The sequence below is a fragment of the Nematolebias whitei genome, chromosome 3 (assembly GCF_014905685.2).
Source record: "Nematolebias whitei isolate Nwh7 chromosome 3, NemWhi1, whole genome shotgun sequence".
Taxonomy (NCBI): domain Eukaryota; kingdom Metazoa; phylum Chordata; class Actinopteri; order Cyprinodontiformes; family Rivulidae; genus Nematolebias; species Nematolebias whitei.
The window spans coordinates 59,881,627-59,905,322 of NC_056500.1; positions in this window are offsets into that span (position 1 = coordinate 59,881,627).

The window sequence follows — 23,696 nt, forward strand, 5'->3', positions numbered from 1 at the left end:
CGTACCTCTGGACCCCCCCCCCCCCCTCCTCCTGGCAGACGTGCCAGCTTACCTTCGCTGCGCTCCTCACCTCCCTGCCTGGAGATCTCGCTTCAGACGCCGGGGAAAACGTGCTGGTCAGCTGGTGAAGCTGAAAGCTCTGCACGCTGCATGTTCCTCTTCAGCTGGCGGTCATGGTCTCCATGGTCTTTGGTCAGCGGTCACCGGGCAAGCAAGATCCTTCAGAAGGCACAGACCCAGCTGCTGAATGAACGGGTGAGACAGACCAATTTTACTATTGAGGCCTTGAAGGCCAAAGAAGAGCACATTAAACAGAAACTAACTATGTGTCTAGATCAGACCACACTTCAGCAAGTGTTGGACTGTACAGATCAGGCACGCTTAGCACAGCATGTCAAGTCCAAGACTCGACAACAAGAAAAGTTTAACTTACTAATAACTCATCAACACCATCACTATTCCAATAACAACACATTCAGTGTAGGACAACACTCCAGTAGTCAATTACATGTCAGGGAGACAGAAAAGTGGGTGAAGCATTTATCTGACAGACAGCTCACCCAGCCGGAGACAGAGATTCTTGCCAGGGGACTGAAGTTTGCGGTTGCACCAAGTAGAATTCCTCTGGTGGAGATGATCACAGCTACTGAGTCAGCCATCCGCAACAACAAAATTAAAGAGGCTGAAGCAGAACAGCTCAGAATCAAAGTTTCAGCCTGCCTCAGTAATGCCAAACCACCACCTTCCAACATCAGTAGAGAGGAGAGGGACGTACTCACCACTATTAGCAAGGAGAAAAACATCATCATTCTCCCAGCAGACAAAGGAAGGTGTACAGTGATTTTGAACCAGAAAGACTATCATGATAAAGTTATGACACTCCTTAGTGACAAACACTTATGAACCTCTGAAAAGAGATCCAGGAAGTGGTTACAAGAAGAAATTGATAGATTGCCTGAACATTTTGGAGCAGGACAGGGCTATTGACCATTTTCTGTACAACAGACTGTACCCAGGGGAGGCCACACCTAGTCTGTATGGTTTACCTAAAATCCACAAACAAGGTGTACCTTTAAAACCAATCGTTAGCATGATTAACTCTGTCACTTACAATGTCTCCAAATATCTGGCGTCTGTACTCATCCCTTTAGTTGGCAGCTCAGAACACCACATACAGAACACCATGGACTTTGTGGATAAGGTGAGGGATGTCATCATTGAGACTGATGAAACAATGGTCTCTTTTGATGTCACATCACTCTTTACGTGCATTCCTGTTTTTTATGCAGTAGAGGTGGTCAGTTTAAAATTAAAATCAGACACCACTCTGAGCAGCAGGACCACGCTTTCCACAGAACAACTGTGTCAACTCTTGAAACTGTGCCTACAGTCAACCTACTTCACATATGGGGAGCAATATTATAGGCAGAAACATGGGTGTGCTATGGGGTCTCCAGTTTCTCATATTGTTGCCAAACTGTACATGGAGGAGGTAGAAAAGAGAGCCTTGACGTCCTTTTCAGGGACACCACCAAGTCATTGGTTCAGGTATGTTGACGACACCTGGGTTAACATTAAATCTCAGGAAGTCCAACATTTTACTGACCACATCAACTCTGTGGATAAATACATCAAGTTCACACGAGAAGATGAAAAAAATGGCAAGTTGGCTTTCTTGGACTGTGAGGTCTCAGTCTCTGATAGAAGACATTTGCAAACTGAGGTGTACCGCAAACCCACCCACACAGACCAGTATTTGCAGTTTGACTCCCATCACCCTTTGGAGCACAAGTTAGGAGTCATCAGGACTCTGTATCACAGAGCAGACAGCGTCCCCACTAGCTCAGGAGCCAGGCAGAAGGAGAAATCCCACACAAGACGGGCTCTAGAGCAATGTGGATATCCTAACTGGGCTTTCCTGGCATCAGAGAAACTGAGACGTTTATTTTCTAAACATAACGTCCCAGTGGCTTTTAAACCCCAAAATACATTACGGCAAAGACTGGTTCATCCCAAAGATCCAGTCCCCCGGCACAAACAGAGTAATGTTGTGTATGCTGTTCAGTGTCAGGAGGGCTGTGATCAGTCTTACACCGGGGAAACAAAACAGCCACTGGCCAAAAGGATGGCCCAGCACAGAAGATCAACATCATCAGGCCAGGATTCTGTGGTCTACACTCATCTCCAGGCCAGCGGTCACTCTTTCAGGGATGAAGATGTGCACATCCTGGATAGAGAGGAACGATGGTTTGAGAGAGGAGTAAAGGAGGCCATCTTTGTGAAAAGAAAACGTCCATCGTTAAACAGGGGTGGAGGCCTACGTGTTCAATTGTCCCCCTCTTACAATGCTGTGATTGCTAGTATCACTCAGCCCTCTGTGAATAGTAAACAGCCATCAGTGTGCTAATGATCCATTGTTAGGCTGATGGTCCTTCTTGAGCATGTGATCAGCTGGTTTTGGTTGTCAGCAGCAAAACTGGTTGATCCACTCTGAGACGGTGCTATTTAAGAGACTGAGCTGAATACAGCACCTCAGACTGAGAAAGTCTCTCGGATGAAAGACGAAACGTTTCTATATTTTTTTGTTGTTTTGCTTTGTTTTTTTTTGTTTTTTTTGAATGTCCAGAGGACCAGATTTAACTTTTTTAGATTTTTCTTTCTGGATTATTGAGCATGCATCAGGATGCCCTGCTGAAGGTCTTTAACGACATCTTCAGATTCACAGATACCGGTGATTCTGTGCTGCTTGTCCTGTTGGACCTCACAGCCGCCTTTGACACCATCGACCATGAGACCCTCATTGCTAGGTTGGAGCAGTGGGTGGGTGTCACAGGATCAGCCCTCAATTGGTTCAGATCTTACCTCACTGACAGATCCTTTTGTGTCTCCATCAAGGATTTTAGTTCCGCAGAGGCAGAGCTTAAATGGGGGGTTCCGCAGGGGTCCATACTTGTTCCCCTCCTATTCTCTTTATACCTGCTGCCGCTTGGTGCTATTTTCCAGAAACACAACATGCCCTTCCACTTCTATGCCGATGACTGTCAAATTTACTTTCCCCTAAGACACAATGGTACATGTTCTATTCAACCGCTGCTCAACTGCCTGGCTGACATCAGGGACTGGATGGCTTTAAATTTCTTAAGTTTCAATGAAAAGAAGTCTGAAGTCATGTTGTTCCCTCCCAACGACACGATCACAAACCATTGCATCGACCTTTCGGCTCTAACCCTGTCAGAAAAACAAAGAGTCACTAATCTGGGCGTGATAATGGACCCTTCCCTGAAACTTAACAATCATGTAAACATGATTGTGAAATCATGCTTCTTCCAATTGAGGCGTCTGTCTAAACTGAAGCCCATATTGTCCAAAAAGAACATGGAGACAGTAATACATGCATTCATTACATCTAGGCTTGATTACTGCAATTCGCTCCTGTTTGGTATCAGTCAGACCTCCATTGCACGACTACAACTGGTCCAGAATGCAGCAGCCCGATTTTTAACCAGTACAAGCAAAAGAGAGCACATTACACCAGTTTTGGCCTCACTGCACTGGTTACCGGTTCGCTTTCAAATCCAGTTCAAAATACTCATGTATGTCTACAAATCACTGAACAGTGTCGCCCCCCCATCTCTCTGATCTGCTACAGCCGTATATCCCACCACACTCCCTGAGGTCAGCGGACCAGTTGCTCCTCACAGTTCCAGGAACTCGTCTTAAGTGCAGAGGTGACAGGACCTTATCTGTAGCAGGACCAAGACTCTGGAACGAGTTACCTCTGCTTGTCAGACAGGCCCCCTCCCTCTCGGTTTTCAAGTCTCGTTTAAAAACTCACTACTATTCAATAGCTTTCAACACAAGATGATCTGTGTTTTGATCCTGTATGCTCCACACTGGTTTGTCGTCATTATCTGCATCGTTTTTTGTCTATATTCTGATTTACCTCATTTTGTATTTTGCTTTGTGTTACCTGTTGTTTTGTCTGTACAGCACTTTGGTTGGCCTTGTTGCTGTTTTGCTTTATAAATAAAGTGGTATGGTATGGCATCTCCCTTTTCTTCCAGGAGCTGCATAGAAGCAACTGTCTATTATCCACTGTCAATAATAAACACTGTTACTTTTGTACCCTCCTGTGTCTACCTCATTCCGGGTCTCATAATACTCTGGGTTCTTCATGTCATAACATATTTTAATATACTGTATTCATTATAACATTTCCAAGTCTTGTGAGGTGAATTGACCCTCGATTCTCTGTGCATATGTGGCCTTGGCCCTCTTAATACCAGCAACCAAATGTCTTGTGTATTTTTATTTTTAATTTAAATAATGCCTATGTTGTATGATGTACTGTGACCAAAAGTCATAGCACACTATTATGAATGAATCTGAATGTTTTGATGTGTAATTTATATTTTGTTTACAAGCCAGGGTTTTTGAAAATGCAAAATATCAATAAGGATGCCTGAATTCGGAAGCCTTGAAGCACCCTTAATAATGTTTGAAAATTTAATTATTCTCTCATAACTCTTCAACCTTGTCAAAATATTTTCAAAAACAAACTTTTTGGAAACTCCATGTGCCTGGCCTGAACAGAAAAACTCCTGTCACTGAACTAAGATGAGCTCTTAAAGAAAAGCTCAAAAATACACATCTCTTAAATGTCTAAAATGTTCACGTGCTGAATTTGATTGTTTGTTGTGCACACACCGACTTCACGTTGTTGCTGAAACGCATATAAATTGTAAACCTTCGATTTATCTCACAGGCTTCTATGGAAGAGATGATTTTTTTCTCTCCTGAAGCCATCTTCTTACTCATGCCTTGAGCCAGTCAGTCAATAAACCCCCACTCTGTCAACCTTCTCACCTTGTCATTGATTGTTGTTGATGCTGACATGTCACATCTGGAAGCTCTTCTCCATATGTGCTGTGAAGACATTTCTCTGCTCACTCTTTCTTTCCCATGAAGCCCTGACTGAGAAGCTTCAGTAATGACGTGCACAAAGGAGACTTGAGATGTCCACATAACAGCTCTGGGCTGATGATTTTGGACACAGTCCTCCACCTGCTGTAACGGGATCAATTTCCTTTAACAATGGGAAGAATAGGAGGAGATCGAAATGGGAGCGATTTGATTCAAGTCCCAGAGTCTTTAACACCTCATTTGGTGTGAAAGGTCAAAAAAGTGAAAGTCCTTGACAAGGACGAGAGGCTATCTGTCATAGCATGTTAGTATCAACTTTAGGCTAACCATGAAATCTGCGAGCTGTGTTTTATGGCCTTGTTAGCTCAGCCGGCAGCAGAGTCACTTCAAGCCTGTTTCCTGTGGAAAATGTAGGCTAAGTGTGCTGCTGTGTTGCAGACAAGGGTGTTCCTTTGGCAGAAGGAGAGAATGAAATAATCATTAATGTCTGAAGGGTAATGATGTCATGCACAGTGAATATGTGTTGCTGTAAGGCAAAGAGACAGACACTTTGGGCTATAGTGTTCCACATGCACATGTTACACAATGGGACATGTGTTGCTCACAAACAGCAAAGTGGTACATCCACACTCACAAACAGAAAACATCTGTAGCCCAGTTTGATGAAGGTTGGGATGATCTGCTTCCAGTTAGGTTGCACACGGTTCCTGTTCGGTGAGTGTACAAAGACGTGGATCCAATTTCAAGACATGCTTTTAATGAAACTCAAACTGAAACACATTTCTGATTGGAGAACAAAGGCAGAGAATCAAAAGCTGTTACAGAGGTAACCTGGCTAAAGTGTGCTCTTAACTCCAAACACCAACTCTTCACAAAAGGCAAACTTCAAACAGGGACCTGTCCTGTGCCCAAAACAGAGCCAAGTGGCCTGAATAATGTAACCAAACTTCATGTGTTTGCTTTCTAGAGTTACAGTTTGTTTTGAAAAGTCTCTGACATAAAGATAAACTCCAATCTGATTGTCTTATGACTTTCAGGGAAGTGAATGAGTAAAAGCTGAGTATATTGAAACCTTGAAACACTTTGAAGACAAAAAACAGGAAAATAGCATTCAAATGGCCCTATACTTAAAAAAAACAATAAAAATACATACACATCTTGACATCAAAATCTATTTCTATCAGGTTCTGCCATAAGGTGTGTTGAATCCAAGTGCAGGAGGATGACAAGAGGCTCAAGGTAAAGCCCCAAAATATTTATTATCCAAAAAACTAAACAAAATGCTGACAGGACAGCTTACTTACAATCAGAGTCAGAGTCAGAGATTCTTTATTGTCATTCGCACCTCACGTGGTACATGTGGTGGAGCGAAATTATGTACACAGGGTCCCAGTTACATCCAACAATAAAATGCATAAGAAATACAGTAATAACATCTAAGATATGAACTAAGAAAAACATCAACTAAATATACACTAAGCACTCAAAACATAAAAACATTGAACATCAGCACAAACATGAACATGAGTCTGTGTGAGCGGATGTGCACGCATGAACACATCAACATTGAAACAGATCAGCAGCAACATGATGTGGTTTTTCACAGTGATTATTCTAGTTAGAGATTCATGAGCCTAACAGCCTCAGGGTAGAAGCTGTTCCTCAGTCTAGTGGTGCTACACTTAATGCTCCTCATCCTCCTTCCTGAGGGGAGTGGGGCAAAAAGTGAGTGTGCTTTTTGACTCTGACAGTCTTCTGTGCAGCCTTCACCACTCTCTGCAAAGCTTTTCTTTCTGCAGCTGTGCAGCCTCTATGCCACACGTTGATGCTGGAGCACAGGATGCTCTCCACTGCACACCTGTAGAAGGAGGTGAGGACTGAGCTTCCCAGACCAGCTCGCCTCAGCCGTCTGAGGAAGTAGAGTCTCTGATGAGCTTTTTTGATCAGGCTGGTGGTGTTTTTGCTCCAGCTGAGGTTGTCATTCATGTGTACACCCAAGTACTTGTAGCTGGAGACCACTTCCACCACAGATCCTCTTATGTTCAGGGGGTTGTACATGTTTTTGTTCCTTCTGAAGTCCACAATCATCAATGTGAAGGTCATCAAGGTAGACAGGATGGGAGGCAGAACATGACACCATAAGGACAATCCGTAGACAAATGACAATTTGCAATGGAACTGAATTGAACACTGATTGGGACGAACAAAAAACACCTGCAATGGTTAACACTGAACACAAGTGAAACATGGGCTGAACACGAGGAGGGAAAAAACTGAAAGGTGACTGACATGAGGAAACAGATAAAGACAGGACAAATTCCCAGAACACCTACCTATGAGAGGAGTCTGTCTGGACCTCCTCGCAGGACAGAAGAGAGGAGTCCACCTGGACCTCCTTGTAGGACAGAAGAGGAGATTTCACCTGGACCTCCTCGCTAGATGGATGAGAAGGATCTGCCTGGACCTCCACACTGGACAGATGAGAAGGATACGCCTGGACCTCCTCGCTGAACGGATGAGAAGGATCTGCCTGGACGTCCTCACAGGACAAGTCAGAGGAGTCCGCCTCGACCTCTTCTCACCTGTCCTGTACCTGACTTCCTTACCTGTAACAGATGAGAAAGACAGGTGGGCTGAACAGAAAAGTCCTAGGAGGGCAAGCTGATCCAGGAGGGTGCAGGTGACGTAAAGTCCCAGGAGGATGCATCTGCTCAGACAGGAGACGGGTCTGCAGATGTCGGTGCAGAGCTGAGATTATCCTCTCCACAGCACGCCGCAGAGCAGAGACAGAGGTCATCCTCTGTGAAGCAAGAGCCTGCTCGCCCCTCTGGCGAGTGCAGATACAGGTACCTTTCCCCAAGCGAACTCTCCCATCACTCCTCCAGCAAGCGAGAGCTGGGCTGATCCTCTGGCGAGCACAGGTACCTCTCCCACTGCAACATTTTCTGCCGTTCCTCCAGCAACCAAGGGCTGGGCTGCCCCCCAACCTGCAAAATCCTCTTCTAGTGTGAACTCAACTGTGTGGATAAATACATCAAATTCACATGAGAAGATGTAAAAAATGGCAGGTTGGCTTTCTTGGACTGTGTGGTCTCGGTCTTTGATAGAGGACATTTGCAAACTGAGGTGTACCGCAAACCCACCCACACAGACCAGTATTTGGTCGACTACAACTGGTCCAGAATGCAGCAGCCCGATTTTTAACCAGTACAGGCAAAAGAGAGCACATTACACCAGTTTTGGCCTCACTGCACTGGTTACTGGTTCACTTTCGAATCCAGTTCAAAATACTCATGTATGTCTACAAATCACTCCCACCACATTCCCTGAGGTCAGCGGACCAGTTGCTCCTCACAGTTCCAGGAACTCGTCTTAAGCACAGAGGTGACAGGGCCTTCTCTGTAGCAGGACCAAGACTCTGGAACGCGTTACCTCTGCTTGTCAGACAGGCCCCCTCCCTCTCGGTTTTCAAGTCCCGTTTAAAAACTCACTACTATTTAATAGCTTTCAACACAAGATGATCTGTGTTTTGATCCTGTATGCTCCACACTGGTTTGTCGTCATTATCTGCATCGTTTTTTGTCTATATTCTGATTTACTTCATTTTGTATTTTGCTTTGTGTGTTACCTGTTGTTTTGTCTGTACAACACTTTGGTTGGCCTTGTTGCTGTTTTAAGTGCTTTATAAATAAAGTGGTATGGTATGGTATTTGCAGTTTGACTCCCATCACCCTTTGGAGCACAAGTTAGGAGTCATCAGGACTCTGTATCACAGAGCAGACAGCGTCCCCACTAGCTCAGGAGCCAGGCAGAAGGAGAAATCCCACACAAGACAGGCTCTAGAGCAATGTGGATATCCTAACTGGGCCTTCCTGAAAGCAGAGAAGAAACCCAAACAGGACTCCAGTCAGACATCAGGTGAAAAGGAGGAACCCAGACCCAGAACAGTGGTCATTCCGTATGTTGAGGGAGAATCAGGGAAACTGAGACGTTTATTTTCTAAACATAACGTCCCAGTGGCTTTTAAACCCCAAAATACATTACGGCAAAGACTGGTTCATCCCAAAGATCCAGTCCAAACAGAGTAATATTGTGTATGCTGTTCAGTGTCAGGAGGGCTGTGATCAGTCTTACATCGGGGAAACTAAACAGCCACTGGCCAAAAGGATGGCCCAGCACTGAAGATCAACATCATCAGGCCAGGATTCTGCGGTCTACACTCATTTCCAGGCCAGCGGTCACTCTTTCAGGGATGAAGATGTTCACATCCTGGACAGAGAGGAACGATGGTTTGAGAGAGGAGTAAAGGAGGCCATTTTGTGAAAAGAAATCGTCCATCGTTAAACATGGGTGGAGGCCTCCGGGTTCAACTGTCCCCCTCTTACAATGCTGTGATTGCTAGTATCACTCAACCCCCTGTGAATAGTAAACAGCCATCAGTGTGCTAATGATCCATTGTTAGGCTGATGGTCCTTCTTGACCATGTGAGCAGCTGGTTTTGGTTGTCAGCAGCAAACTGGTTGATCCACTCTGAGAAGGTGCTATTTAAGAGACTGAGCTGAATACAACACCTCAGACTGAGGAAGTCTCTTGGATGAGAGACGAAACGTTTCTATATATTTTTTGCTTTGTTTTGTTTTTTGTTTTTTTGAATGTCCAGAGGACCAGATTGAACTTTTTTGGAGGAGTGGGCATACTTATTGCCCCCCAACTTGGTGCCTGTATGTTGGGGTTCACCCCACTGAATGAGAGGGTGGCCTCCCTCTGCCTACGTGTGGGGGGACGGGTTCTGACTGTCGTTTGTGCTTATGCACCAAATGATAGTTCAGATTATCCACCTTTTTTGGAGTCCTTGGAGGGGGTACTGAAAAGTGCACCTCCTGGGGACTCCCTTGTTCTGCTGGGGGACTTCAATGCTCATGTGGGCAATGACAGTGAGACCTGGAGGGGTGTGGTTGGGAGGAATGGCCCCCCTGATCTGAACCCGAGTGGTGTTCTGTTGTTGGACTTCTGTGCTCATCATGGATTGTCAATAACGAACACCATGCTCAAGCATAAGGGTGTCTATATGTGCTCTTGGTACTAGGACACCCTAGGCCGCAGTTCAATGATCGACTTTGTCATTATCTCGTCTGATCTGCGGCCACATGTTTTTGGACACTCAGGTAAAGAGAGGGGCGGAGCTGTCCACTGATCACTACCTGGTGGTGAGTTGGCTCCGATGGTGGGGGAGGATGCCGGTCAGACCTGACAGACCCAAAAGTATTGTGAGGGTTTGCTGGGAACATCTGGCAGAGTCTCCTGTGAGACCGAGTTTTAACTTCCAGCTCGGGGAGAACTTTGAACATGTTCTGGGGGAGGTGGGGGACATTGAATCTGAGTGGGCCATGTTCCGTGCCTCTATTGTCGAGGTGGCTTACCGGAGCTGCGGCCGCAAGATTGTCTATGCCTGTCACGGTGGCAACCCTCGAACCCGGTGGTGGACACTGTCCGTGAGGGATGCTGTAAGGCTGAAGAAGGAGTCCTATTGGGCCTTTTTGGCCTGTGGGACCCCGGAAGCAGCTGATGGGTACCAGCAGTCCAAGCGACATGTGGCTTGGGTGGTCGCTGAGGCAAAAAGTTGGGCATGGGAAGAGCTTGAAGAGGCCATGGAGAATGACTTCCATACGGCTTCGAGGCGATTCTGGTCCACCATTCGGCGTCTCAGGGGGGAAAGCGGTACGCCACCAACACTGTTTATAGTGGGAGTGGTGTGCTGCTGACCTCAACTCGGGATGCTGTGGGTCAGTGAACAGAATACTTTGAAGACCTCCTCAATCTCACCGGCACGTCTTCCAATGAGCAAGCGGAGCCTGGGGGCTCTGGGTCGGGCCCTCCAATCTCTAGTGCTGAGGTCACAGAGGTGGTTAAAAAGCTCCTCGGTGGCAGGGCCCCAGGGGTGGATGAGATTCGCCCGGAGTTCCTTAAGGCTCTGGATGTTGTAGGGTTGTGTTGGCTTACGCGACCCAGCAATATTGCGTGGACATCGGGGGAAGTTCCCCTGGATTGGCAGACCAGGGTGGTGGTCCCCCTATTCAAAAAGGGGGACCGTAGAGTATGTTCCAACTACAGAGGAATCACGCTCTTAAGCCTCACTGGTAAGGTCTATTCGGGGTTCTGGAGAGGAGGGTCCATCGGATAGTCGAACCTTGGATTCAGGAAGAGCAGTGCAGTTTTCGCTCTGGCCGTGGGACACTGGACCAGCTCTACACTCTCAGCAGGGTCCTGGAGGGTGCATGGGAGTTTGCCCAACCGGTCTACATGTGCTTTGTGGACTTGGAGAAGGTGTTAGACCGCATCCCTCAGGGAACCCTGTGGGGGGTACTCTGGGAGTATGGGGTACCGGGCCCTTTGATATGGGTTGTTAGGTCCCTGTATGACCGGTGTCAGAGCCTGGTCCGCATTGCTGACAGTAAGTCGGGCTTGTTCCCGGTGAGAGTTGGACTCCTCCAAGGTTGTCCTTTGTCAACGATTCTGTTCATAACTTTTATGGACAGAATTTCTAGGCGTAGCCAATGTGTTGAGGGGATCCATTTTGTGGCCTTAGGATTGTGTCTCTGCTTTTTGCAGATGATAAGATCCTATTGGCTTCATCAGATCGTGATCTACAGCTTTTGCTGGAGCGGTTCGCAGCCAAGTGTGACGCGGCCGGGATGAGGATCAGTTCCTCCAAATCCGAGGCCATAGTCATGAGCCAGAAAAGGGTAGAGTGCCCTCTCCGGGTCAGGGAGGAGCTCCTACCCCAAGTGGAGGAGTTCAAGTATCTTGGGGTCTTGTTCACGAATGAGGGAAAAATGGAGCGTGAGATCGATAGGCGGATAGGTGCAGCGTCTGCAGTAAAGCAGGCGCTGTATAGGTCTGTGGTGGTGAAGAGAGAGCTGAGTCAAAAGGCGAAGCTCTCAATTTACCTATCGATCTATGTTCCTACCTTCATCTATGGTCATGAGCTTTGGGTTGTGACCGAAAGAACGAGATATCGGATACAAGCGGCCGAAATGAGTTTTCTCTGCAGGGTGTCTGGGCTCTCCCTTAGAGATAGGGTGAGAAGCTCGATCATCCGGGAGGGACCCAGAGTAGAGCCGCTGCTTCTCCACGTCAAGAGGAGCCACTTGAGGTGGCTTGGGCATCTGTTTAGGATGCATCCTGGACGCCTCCCTGGTGAGGTGTTCCAGGCACGTCCCACCGGGAGGAGGCCCAGAGGAAGACCCAGGACACGCTGGAGGGGCTATGTTTCTCGGCTGGCCTGGGAACCCCTCGGGATTCCCCCAGAGGAGCTGGACCAATTGGCTGGGGAGAGGGAAGTCTGGGCCTCCCTACTTAGGCTGCTACCCCAGCGACCCGACCCTGGATAAGCAGAAGAAAATGGATGGATGGCTTGTCAGGTCGGGTGGGGTTTGGAAATGATGACTGCGGGCTGGGGCTGTGTCAAATCAGATTTTTTTGGGGCCCAAATGCAACTGTAGTTTCTGTTCTCCTGCTCTCCCATTTTTCTGTTCCCTTGTGCTCAGCTCCTGTCACACCTGTCTACGTTTCAAATCACCTTGTGTTTGTCATCATGTCTCGTCAAGGTCTCTATTTATTCAGCGTCTTTGTGCATTTTCATTTGTCTGTGGATTGTCCTGTGAAGGCTGTCATGTTCTGCCTTTCTTGTCTTCTCAGAGTCAGTCAGAGTCAGAGAGATTTGTTTGTCATACATACCACATGGTGGAACGAGATTATGTATACAGGAACACAGTTACATCCAACAATAAAATGTAAAATAAAACAGTAATAAGGTCTAAAATATGAACTGCGAAATACATCAACTAAAAAAATAAACTAAGCACTAATAACATAAAACATACATCAAACAGCAGCACGAACATGAGTCTATGTGAGCAGATAAGCTCACATGAACAGCAACATGAAATAGATCAACAGCAAAATGATGTGATTTTTCACAGTGATTATCCTGATTAGAGATTTGTGAGACTAACAGCCTCAGGGTAGAAACTGTTCCTCGGTCTAGTGGTTCTACACTTAAAGCTTCTTAACCTCCTTGCTGAGGAGAACGGTGCAAAAACTGTGTGTGCTGGGTGAGTGGGGTCCTTCATGATGCAGGTGGTCCTCTTCCTGCATATGGAGGTGTAGATATCTGTGATGGTGGGGAGGCTAACTCCAACAGACTTCTGTGCAGCCTTCACATCTCTCTTCAAAGCTTTTCATCCTGCAGCTGTACAGCCTCCATGCCACACGTTGATGGTCTTGCACAGGTTGCTCTCCACATATTCATGGCAACACTCCTTTCAAACACCGAGCAAGACCCACTCACCCAAAAGACATATAGGCTGTTCGTAAACATTTACATTAACTTCTGGATGCTGGTGTTATCAGAGAATCCGAATCACCTTTTTCATCACCCATAGTTGTCGTCAAGAAAAAATGGAGACTTTCATTGTGCACTGACTACCGTAAACTGAATTTACAAACTGTCAAAGATGCATATGCTTTACCCACCTTGAAGGAATCATTTACAGCACTCAGAGGATCAAAATGGTTTTCTGTGCTTGACCTACAATCTGGTTATTATCAAATAAAAATGAATGAAATGGATAAAGCTAAGACTGCTTTTGTTACTCAACCTTGGATTTTGGGAATTCAACCGGATGCCTCAATGAGTTACTAATGCACCATCACCATTTCAAAGATTAATGAAGAAATGTATGAGTGACTTGCATTTGAAAGAGGTCTTGGTGTTTTTGGATTACTTGATAATATTTTCCAACATTCTTGAAGAACATGAAAACCGTCTACTGAGAGTTCTTAATTGACTGAAAGAGGTTGGATTAAAGCTTTATCTGGAAAAATGTAAATTCTTTCAAACATCTGTCAGATATTTAGGCCACATCATTTCAGAAAAAGGGGTTGAAACGGACCCAGAAAAGATTACCACAGTGAAACCCTGGCCATTTCCAACCAATCTGAAAACCTTGAGATCTTTTCTGGGATTTACTGGCTATTACAGGCGTTTCATAAAAGGGAATGCCACCATCGCCAAGCCTCTTAACAATCTCACTCGTGGGTACCCACCAACTAATAAAACATCCAGGGTACAACATTCTAAGTGCCCACAGTTCAATCTAAAGCAACCTTTTGGTTCCAGATGGAGTACTGAGTGTCAGCTGGCTTTTAACACCCTGATCGACAAACTTACCACTGCACCAGTCCTGGGTTTTGCGGATCCTGTGTTGCCTTACATCCTTCACACACATGCCAGCACCACTGGACTGGGTGCTGCCCTCTACCAGGAGCAAGAAGGGAAACTCAGGGTGATAGCCTATGCCAGCCGGGGTTTGTCAGCCAGTGAAAGTTGTTATCCAGCTCACAAACTTGAATTTTTAGTACTGAAGTGGAGTGTAACAGAAAATTTTCAAGATTTTTGTTGTATGGAGCGGATTTTACAGTTGTCACTGACAGTAACCCACTTACTTACATCTTGACATCAGCTAAGCTGGATGCTACTGGCCATCGTTGGCTGGCTGCACTTTCTACCTTCTCCTTCAAGTTGCATTATCGAGCTGGGACACACAATCTGGATGCTGATGCACTTTCCCGTCGTCCTTGTGGAAAACCTTTCACAGATGAAATTGAGCAAAAAGACCAAGAACTTATCTCCCAGTTTGCTCAGTAACATCTTTCAGACAACAGCAACTATGAGATATCACCTGAAGTAATCAATGCAATTTGACAAAGTTGTCTGGTTCGGACTCAGGCTGAGAGCATTTTGGTTGAATCTCTCTCAATCAGGGCAGATGCAATTCCTGTGGGTTACTCTGAAGATTCCCTTGGACTTCCTGATGTTCTTGCCATGTCTCTTGCTGAAATACAAGAAAATCAGAGGACCGATCCTAGTATCAGGGAGGTCATTCATCAGTTGGAGTCTGGTGAAAAGATTCCCCCAACAGTTAGGAGTGGACTTCCTGAAATTCCTCTTCTCCTTAGGGAATTAAATAAATTGGAGTTGATTAATGGCATTCTCTACAGAAAGCGACATGAAAATGAGCAAACGTCATACCAACTGGTCCTCCCGGCAGAAATGCGTCAGTCTGTCCTTCATAGTCACCACAATGACATGGGCCACATGGGAATAGAGTGAACCCTTGACCTTGCTAGAACTCTGTTCTATTGGCCTAGGATGGCTGTGGATGTGGAGCAGAAAATAAAAACATGTGGGCATTGTGTTCGTCAAAAGAGTCTGCCAGAGAGAGCTGCTCCTTTTGTCAACATTCGAACCTCACGTCCATTGGAACTCATCTGTATGGATTTCCTCAGTCTTGAACCTGACACAAGCAATACCAAAGACATTCTTGTGCTGACAGCTCATTTCATCAAGTTTGCCATTGCCATGCCAACGCCAAATCAAAAGGCAAGAGCAGTCGCCAAATATTTTTGGGACAACTTTATTGTCTATTATGGAATTCCAGAAAGACTACATACAGATCAAGGGCCGGATTTTGAGTCCAAATTAATAAAGGAGCTGTGTGCTATGACATGAATCTGAAAGTGCCATACAACACCATGCCATCCCAGAGGAAACCCTGTAGAAAGGTTTAATCATACATTGCTGACAATGTTGGGAACTCTTGAACCAAAACAAAAGTCAAAATGGAAAGAATATGTTAAACCTCTTGTTCATGCGAACAATTGTACCAGGAAGGAAGTGACTTGATATACCCCTTATGAACTCATGTTTGGGTGCTGTCCTTGACTCCCAATCGATCTGGCTTTTGGTCTTCCTGTTTGTGAAAATAAAAATCCATCACATTCGGAGTACATACAGAACCTGAAATCAAGGTTGAAAGAGAGTTATCAGATGGCCTCAATGAACTCTGCCAGAAGTGCTGAAAGAAACAAGACTCGATTTGATCAGCCGGTTTGACCATCTAAGCTGGAAGTTGGAGACAGAGTACTTGTGCGAAATGTGAGACTCAGAGGTAAACACAAACTCTGTGATAAATGGGAACAAGATGTCTTTGTAGTGGTGAACTATGCTGGAGATCTTCCAGTTTGTACAGTAAAACCAGAATACAAAGACGGCCCAGTTCGCACACTACACAGAGACCTCCTCCTTCCGTGTGGTTTTCTCCCTACGACAGATGCTGAAAGATCAATTGAGATGGTTCCAGTCACAAAACTCCCAAGTACACCATCAAACCAGAGAATGGCAAGAATCACCTGATGACTCTGCAGAAGGTGAAAATTATAAACTGGAAAAGATTCCAATCTATCTAGTTCCACCTCCAGTAAAGTTCAAGGTGGAGAAAGCTCTCAGAAAGTCATCACCCCCTGATGACATGGAGAACTCTCTTGCCCCAATACCCTCACCAGCAAATGAACAATCTGTTGTAATTCTTTCAGATTCTGAGGGTAAAGTCAGTTGTTGAAGAGGAATCGCTTGAACCAGAATCCAGTGTTGAAGAACAACCTGATGTATCGTTAGAAAGAGACCTACCTCATTCTGAAGACTTATCTGATCCAGAAAGTCCATTTAGTGAATCTGTTACTGTTCCTGTCACGAATTGGGATGGATCGGACAAGCACAGACTCAGAAAAAGGTTTTAAAACCAGCGGCATCTGGCAGGAGGTTCTGGTTCTGGCACCGGACCGCTCTGGGGGAGACAGACAGATTAGTTGCTGTAAGCAGAACAGAGTAAACAAGAATAAAGCCACTAACCTTCTGTCTCTGGAACCAGTCTGAGATGTGGGCCAGGTGGGTCCCGGTACTGGTCCGAATCTCAGGAGCCGGTAAACATGCGCAAGGGCGCACAGAGCAGCAGCGTGCAGCGTGAGCACAAACAGGTAGTGAGGCTGGATGGGCGAGCTGTGACACTGAGGGGTTTAAGGCAGCAGAACTTTATCCAGGGGCAGGCAAGGGTCAAAACCAGAGAGGAATGCAGCCAGGCAGAAGAGCCAAAAGGAGAATCCAAAAATCGTGGTCAAGGAGGAAAAGCAGTCGTCAATATGGTCAGATATAGGCGAGGGATCCAGTACGGGGGCAAAGGCGAGAACGAGAGGTCATTGCCAAAGCTATGGTTGAAAACTGTGATATGAAGAGGGAACGCTGGATATCTATGGGAAGAATCTATGATTATCTGGCACCGACTGAGGGGAAACAGAGAGCTTAAATAGTGGACTGAACAGGTGTTGCTCATGAACGTAGATTGTGGTAGATGGTGGAGGGGGCATGGCGCAGGTTGACAGGAGCTGAATGAATGAGACGGGAACTCAAAACTGAAGCAGGAAAAAACGTGAATGATCTAAAGACAGGGGCTGTGGTATGAGGAACAGAGGCTTAAACAGATGGGGGGGGCAGCGGGGGCCGCTGAGCGTGACGTAGCCCCCCATTTAAGGTCCGGCATCCTGATGGACCACCAAAAAAAAAGAACTAACAAGGACCGGGTGGGTGGAGGGGGCACGGGAGGTGGGCAAAAAGGTAGGTTGGAGGTCCGAAGGGACATCCAGAGAAGCCCCAAAACTCTGGTGGACGGCCTGGCCACTGTCCAAAAAGTGGCAAAGTCCAGGTCAGATGGCCATGTAAGCCTTGCTGGGGCCAGATCAATGGCAAGACCAGGACCAGTGTTGCACCAGGCAGGAAGATCAGAGCTGCAGCCCACATGGATGTCCTGGGAACCGTTGTAGCCGGTATGGGGGTCCTAGAGGCTGCTTCAGCCGACATGGAGGTCCTGGGAACTGTTGTAGCCGGCATGGGGGTCCTGGAGACCGCTTCGGCCGACGTGAGGGTCCTAGAGGCCACTTCGGCCGACACGGCGGTCCAGGAGGCCGCTTTGGCCGACATGGGGATCCTGGAAGCAGTCTCGGCCGACATGGGGGTCCTAGAGACCGCTTCATCTGACATGAGGGTCCTAGAGGCCGCTTCGGCCGACATGGAGGTCCTGGAGGCCGTTACAGCAGACATGGGGGTCCTGGAAGCCGTCTCGGCCGACATGGAGGGCTGTGGGTCAGCTGCGGCAGACATGGAGGGCCGTGGAGCTGCTGAAGCCGACATGGGTGGTTGTGGAGCCTCTGTGGTAGGTGGTGAATCTTTTGTGGTAGGTGGCGAATCTTCTGCGGTAGGTGGCAAATCTTCTGCGGTAGGCGGCGAATCTTCTGTGGTAGGGGAGAGCGCTGGCCCCTCTGGAGACTTGGAGAGTGCCGGCCCCTCTGGAGACATGGAGGCCTGGAGGGGAGCCACAGCCAACTTGGAGGCCTGGAGGGGAGCCGCAGCCAACATGGATGTCTTGGAGACTGCAGCCGACGTGGGGGTCCAGGAGGTAATCGCAGTCGACAAGGGGGCTCTGGAGGCCATTGCAGCCAAAGCGGAAGACCGAGGAACTGGTGCAGCCGACGTGGGGGGCAAATCTTCTGTGGTAGTGGAGGGCGCCGGCCCCTCTGGAGACTTGGAGGGCGCCGGCCTCTTTGAAGACTTGGAGGGCGCCGGCCCCTCTGGAGACTTGGAGGGTGCCGGCCCCTCTGGAGACTTGGAGGGCGCCGACCCCTCTGGAGACATAGAGGGCTGGAAAGGTGCTGCCGCCAACATGGAGGATTGTGGACTTGCAAGTGGGTCTGAGGGACAGACATGGAGGGCTGGAAGGGTGCTGCCGCCAACATGGAGGATTGTGGACCTGGCAAGGGGGTCTGAGAGACAGACATGGAGGCCTACAGGGCTGCTGCAGCCAACTTGGAGGCCTGCAGGGGTGCTACAGTCAACTTGGAGGCCTGGAGGGATGCTACAATCAATTTTGGAGGCCTGGAGGGATGCTGCAGTCAACTTGGAGGCCTGGAGGGGTGCTGCAGTCAACTTGGAGGCCTGGAGGAGTGCTACAGTCAACTTGGAGGCCTGGAACTTAGCTGGAGGCAGTACAGGGGGAGCCCAAATCACAGCAAGCACAGGGGCCAGGACAGCCGCAAACATGGTGGCCAGCGCTGCCATCTGTGGAATCTGTGGCTCTGCAACTGCTGGAAACAGGGGCCAAGCCAATGCTGTCATGGGAGTTTTGGAGATTGCAGCAGCTGAAGAGGAGACCTGAACCGCTGCCGGCGATGTGGAGGCCTGGGGAGCTGCTGGGGCAGGCGACGTGGATGCCTGGGGAGCAGCTGGGGCAGGTGACATGGAGGCCTGGGGAGCTGCTGGGGCAGGTGACGTGGGGTTCTGGGGAGCTGCTGGGGCAGGCGACGTGGAGGCCTGGGGAGCTGCTGGGGCAGGCGACGTGGAGACCTGGGGAGTTGCTGGGGTATGCGACGTGGAGGCCTGGGGAGCTGCTGGGGCAGCTGGTCTGGGACTCTGTGGGACCACGGCAGCTGGTCTGGGACTCTGTGGGACCACGGCAGCTGGTCTGGGTCTCTGTGGGACCATGGCAGCTGGTCTGGGACTCTGTGGGACCACGGCAGCTGGTCTGGGACTCTGTAGGACCACGGCAGCTGGTCTGGGACTCTGTGGGACCACGGCAGCTGGTCTGGAACTCTGTGGGACCACAGCAGCTGGTCTGGGACTCTGTGGGACCACTGCAGATGGTCTGGGACTCTGTGGGACAGCTGGAAACATTTGGGGCAAGGGCTCTGAGGGTGGAGAGGCGGGACATCGGGAGGACCGGCACATTGTGCGCCTATGGCTCTTCTGAGGGCGAGGGACCTGGCTGGGAGGAAACCCCAAATCCTCGTCTTCGTCCGACTCGTCCTCCTGATCACTAAAGGGGAATGGGAACTTGGGCCTGTTCATGAGGCGGAGATCCCAACGCTGGGCTTCTCTCTTCTCCGCCTCACCCAAGAGGACGGGCTGGGCCTGAGGGAAACCGCCTGGCTTTATTGCCAGGCGGGTGCCTGTGAATTGGTTCTCCAACTTACCAGAACGCCACCTCCGAGTCTGTGCTGGATCCATATTTTGGCCAGATAATTTTGTGTAGTGATGTAGGGACAGCTTTGCTGTAGACACACCACTATTTAATTATGCTTAAAGCTAGTTCAAGCATAAAGAATATTAATTGTTTAATTACAACGGATTCTTTCTTTTTCGAGTTAAATTTCTGCCATGTGACCAAGATAACTGTGAGGATTGTTTAATCAGTGACATCAGACGCCATTTTATATTTGACCCATCAGAATAAATGTGGTCATTTATTTAACAGAATCAAAATTTAACATCAAGACATGTACACACTGATTTGCTGATCCGTTTCTGATTAATAAAAACTTGGCACACTTTACTAACAAAACAACAGAACATTACTGATTGAGGCTGATTCACCTCTGAAGGCATCTAGATTACTGGCAAATAGAAAAGTTTAAGAGAAGGAATAGATTTAAAAGGAAGATGGATGAAGGAAGATGTATGTTTGTTGACCAGAATTAGCACTCTTCTTTCAACACCAGCTCAACCTTCCGGTACACTTCAGGACGTGCAGAGACTTTGTTACCTTAGATGGGGGCTACCTCCACTCCAGAACAGAAGTCCATTAGTACGATCCCTTTACAGCGTCTCCGGTTAAAGCGGCTGGTCATCGTCAGAAGTCATGTGGTTTACTCCGTTCAACAGAACAAGCTTCCTTCGAAGTTGTAGGGCGTTACGCCCGGGTGAGTTCACAGCGAGGCACTGTGACTCCGCTAGGACGGACGGTCCCTCGTCTCACGGTCAAATCCATCAGCTATTGATTAAATCTGAAAGTTCCTTAGGAACTCTCAGTAAGACTCCAGTCAGAGATTCCACTCAGAAGTGGAAGACTCCTGGGAATACTTCATAGACTCAAGGAAGTTTGCAAGAAGACTGGATAGTCCCAGGAAGTGTTGACTTTTTAAAGAGTACTCACTTCCTGTCACTTGGAACTTCCTGATTGGTTGAAATAACCAGCAGGGATGGTGTTTCAGTGATGTCAGCGGGTTATTAAAAGTCAAAAGACAGCAGGAATGTTGAGGAACGGTTAGTACAGACGGAGAAAAATATTTTGAAGAAGTGAGAAACTTTGCAGGTGCCAGCTTCTTATTTACTGTCTGCTAGGTTTAAAAACAAGACACTTCGTTCTAATAACTCGTCTCTGTTTGTCTCTGACTTTCGACCGACATCCCTGACTTCTGACCGACATCAAATCCACTCATTCAGACAGAAGATCAAAATGCACAATTACTTTGTTAATAGACATTTAACTTGATTTCTAAGTCTAATGAGGTTTAAAAATCATTAATACTGTTTCACAGTTGATTTAAATGAGTGGTTCACTTCAACATTTAGAAATGGTATGAACTAAACACACTTTGATTATTAAGATATTCTAAAAATAGTAATGATAATGTAAAAAGGAAGAGTGTTCTTTCAATTGATTAATTCAGGATACAATTAAATAGTCTCTTGATGAGATAATCTGTATTTCTGGATTCAGATCAATGAAATAACAGTTCCTGTCCCCTGAAGGTCTTCAAAGACAGGTTGAGGTCGGAGGCCTAGTTCACTACAGTCCCCCCTTTGGAAATCATCGCCTGTCCATGGGGATGAATTCCAACATGAACTTACGCCTCTGAATGTCCTTGATCTTGATGTAATCCAGCAAGAGGAAAACAAAAGTCAAAGAAGGTAATCCCACAACGGTTTAGGTAGGGCTGAGTACCGAACCGAGGTTCTTTTATGGCACCGACCGAACTACACCCAGATTACACCCAGAGCTGTATAGAGCTGCCGTACCTAATCTTTGTATAATTATGTCTATGGTGCTGGTGACGCCCACAGACGGGTTCACGTGTGTAGCGCGTGTTATCGAGCTGCTTCGACAACACGCGCTACAGAAAGTTGATCCGTGTTTTTCTGCGAGGAGAGAAGAGTTCATTAGCCTCCCCCCTCCTCCTCCCCCTCCTCCTTCTCCTCTCACCATTAAAGTCAGCCTGTGAGTAGAGCCTGAACGTCCTGATTCATTATCTCCATGACCGGACTCTTCATCAAAGACCTCCGAGGACGTCTCTGTGAGTTTCAGCTGGTGAGTTACTTTTGTTAGTGTAACTGCAGCTTAACACGTACATCGCGGTGAAATAAACTATGATCCATGTAACGCTAACTTTAACATATTAGTGTGTAAATTTATTTTATCTACGTAGCTAGCTAAACTCAGAAGCTAACTAAAGATTGACAGTAACATAAATCTTAGCTTGTAAAAATGTGCTTATCCTTAGTCAGCTGCTTAAATAGTTCACCTAATGTTCACTATTTATGTTCATGTTCTCCTCACAGGAGGTTCTGACCCAGATGTGAGGACAAAAGAAAAGTGAGGTGGAGGCCACAGGACAATCAGACTTTGTTGTTAAAAATTTGCTGCCTTTTTCTACAGTGGAGCTGCATGTTGGACGTAAATTAAACTGTAAAGGATTTTGTTGACCAGTTAAACCTTTATGTCTCAGCCTAGATAATGTTTTTTGATCATTAATAACACAACCATGTTATTGTTTATGTTTTGTGTTCTCATGTCAATTAGGGAGATGATCAGAGCCCTAAACCCCAGAGAACACAGAAAAGATTCAGGCAGAGACACAGAGGTGCAGATGTCTGCATCAACTCTACCTCATTGAATAAAGTGACCTGCTGGTGGGATGTGAGGGACAATATGTCAAACTGACAACCAAGTATCTGTGTGTGCAACAAGCATCATCTACAGCCTCAGAGTGAACATGTTCTACTGCTGGAGACACCATCAGCCTGGAGCGGGCTTGTTTGTGTCCACAGAAAACAGACATGTTGATGTTTCTGAAGAAAAACTGTAAAGTGAAAAGGTCCTCAGTGTGTAGCAGTGAACATTAGACACTGACGTGTCACTGGATTGTAAATGGTCTTTGAACTGGAAATTATTTGTTTGTTTTTATGCAAGAAAACTGCTTGAAATAGAAAAATACCAAAGTAAAAAAATAAAACTCACAATTTGTACTGTAATGAGTAACGTAATTTTATTCTTGTTAGAATTAATAGTAATTGCAAAATTGATACCGAAAAAAGAACCGTCTAGGAACTGACACCGAAGTGAAGGTACCGACACAGGTACCGATACCGATTTTTTTAGAAAGGTACCCAGCCCTAGGTTTAGGTAATTCCACAATGTTGTTGGTAATTCCATAATGTTGTTGGTAATTCCATTATGTTGTTGGTAATTCCATTGCAGCAATGCTTTAACCCCTTGGAAACAAAGTCTGTAATCCATTGGAAAAAGTCATATAATATACAATGATAAATCCACAACGATTGGAGGTGTTGATTGATCAGCATGTAGAGGGGTTCCCTCGATTGAACTGCAGAGGCGACCAATGGATGGAGTTTGGAGACCCACGTTGGAGTTGTAGGTCCCTTCAGCGAAGGTTGCTGCTTGTGGTTCCCAGTGGATGCCATTCTGGTTCTATGTGTTCATGCATTTATGTGGTTTTAGTTGGGCTTATGAGTGGGATTTTACATTAGACCTTAACCTATATGCACCTGGTGTGTAAGCTATCATGGTACCAGTTAAAGGGTGGGTCATGCTGAAAAATTTATATAGGGATTTATACCTATAGAAGGGCATTCCAAACTATTTTTCCATTCCTAACTTGGTTTAAGTTAGATTTACATGGCAAAATATAGTTTGGTTCAATTGTCTGTTGTCCCTCTAGATGAACGACTTGAGGTTTGGTTTTTTGGTTTTCCCCTAAATGTTTTTGGAGTCTATGGCAAGACTCAACTCAAGGATTAGCTACCCCCC